The following is a 2,044-nucleotide window of genomic DNA, read 5'->3' on the forward strand; positions in this document are numbered from 1 at the left end:
TTATAGAACCAAGGCATTGAAAGGTTTTTTTTTAATTGTTGTTCCAAAAAATTTTCCATTTGTTTTCGTTCTTAATGTTGTTGATTAAAAGATCTTATTAAATGCGAAAAAATCTGAATGTGAAAAAAGGTCAAAATGCTATTGAAAAAATCAGTAATGTGAGGAAAGATTAATTGTGGGAGCCCCTTACCTCCCCATGTCATGCTGTATTTCTCACTCATTCTACTGGGTGAGGTGTCGTCGCTTCTGGATAAAGTCTGTCAGTGGTCATTCCAGACGGGTCAGGTATGACTGCGCTTCGGCACAAGAAGAGATATGTGACTTACGAGGATCCCGACAGTGTCGTTCGTTTTCCAGGGCCCGGATAGCTCAGTCGGTAGAGCATCAGACTTTTAATCTGAGGGTCCAGGGTTCAAGTCCCTGTTCGGGCGTTTATGTTTTCCTTAAGTGTATTGTGAATTTCATTATAAATCGTATTTTATCTTCCACTCTTCTAGCTGTACTGTTGATATTTTAAAAGTTCATCACTTGTATTTTCTTTAGTGTTTCCTTTCACAAACCGAAAATGTTCAAGACTATTTTGTCACCGCACTCCACGTAGATAATCACAGGAAAAGTAAAGGAAACGCAGTGAGGAGCTCACACAGCGAGTACTCTTGAATACAACAAGAGGAAAAGCACACTCTGCACATCTGTGGAACATCACGTCCGAGTTTACAGTGACAGCAGAGATTGAGCGAAGTAGTTTTTTATTACTGGCTCGCTGAACGATCTCTCAAGAAACCCCGGTGGAGATTCAACAGGTCTCTAATAATCACGTTCAAAAAGGTGACGATACATTTTTCTTTTAACTAAGTAGCCTTAATGGCAACACAGTGTTAGGAGTCCGGCTTTTCTTATTTCTTCTGCAGAACCAGCGGTATCGGAATATACTGATCCGCAAAATAAGCGCTTTCGTTTCTGATCGTTTTTATTGAGCGCTGCTCTAAACTTTACATTTGCTTGTGCTGGTTTTCCTCATGAAAAAAGAAATTTCTCTAGTTACATGATTCCATGATCAACGAGGAGAAAGAAATAAAATACATAATTCATTATAAGAACTAAAGGCAAGATGGCTGGTGGTCTAAGGCGTTCAGGTCGCAGTTTCCTCTGGAGACGTTTGTTCAAATCGTACTTCTAATAAGTACTCTTTTTCTCGTTAGAGTAGAAACGATAGAAGCCTTAAGTGGGAAAAAATCACAACATCTCGCATTTCACGTGTTTAATGTTAATTGTCTCAGTGGTTGCCTCGGTGATTGATGGCTCTTCTCTCTTGCAGGGTGACGGCAAACTTCTTTAGAGAGGGAGTCTCCCACGCACGGCTTTTCTTTATCAAGAGCTGAGACAACAGAAACAGACTTCAAACTGACATGAATTACTTCATGAGCGTTTATGACCGTCTTTAAAAAGCTGAGAGAAGTCGAAAACGTCTTTGGAAAAGAAGAAATGTCTGCTGACAGTAAACTGAGCTCACCCTCAGCTGCGGACAAGCGCTCCTTGTTAGTACAGTGCTGAGTAACCTCGCCTGTCGCGCGAGAGACCGGGTTACGTTTCTGTGACAGGGCGCTGGTTAAATTTTTTAACAACCTGACTTCATTTAGAAAGTGTGTACTGTGTACTAAGTTTCGGACTAGTTAGTGCAGTAGAATATGGAGATCATCTCCAGCTCTGAGCTCAACTGCAACAAGCAGTCGTGCTGAGCAAAGTCAGAGCCCAGCTTAACGTGTGCTCAGTGTGGTGCTCAGGACACAGGGGTATTGTTGTGGTTATAATTAGCACAAACTGCACGGGCTCTGAATCAGAACATTTCAATTTATCTGATCAGTAAATTAAAATGCAGGACACATTAATATAGGATTTTTACTGTGTCTCTGTCCTGTTCGTATATAACCCAATGTCCCTCACAGTTTAGAAGATACCAGTATGGACACCTAACTCGTAATTCAGTACTCATTGCAAATAGTCCCAAAACAAGCACATCCAACAGCTGCGGGGTTGAAGGTGA

At 41.2% G+C, this 2,044-nt stretch overlaps 1 non-coding gene across 1 annotated transcript; it reads left to right on the forward strand.

Moving 5' to 3' along the window:
- The first annotated feature begins 358 nt into the window (after positions 1-358).
- trnak-uuu (transfer RNA lysine (anticodon UUU)) lies at positions 359-431 on the forward strand. The gene has a single exon. It is a non-coding gene; the product is annotated as a tRNA-Lys (tRNA).
- Positions 432-2,044: the final 1,613 nt, after the last annotated feature.

This window comes from Atractosteus spatula (assembly GCF_055471065.1).
Source record: "Atractosteus spatula isolate fAtrSpa1 chromosome 10 unlocalized genomic scaffold, fAtrSpa1.hap1 SUPER_10_unloc_7, whole genome shotgun sequence".
NCBI classification, from domain to species: Eukaryota; Metazoa; Chordata; class Actinopteri; order Semionotiformes; family Lepisosteidae; genus Atractosteus; species Atractosteus spatula.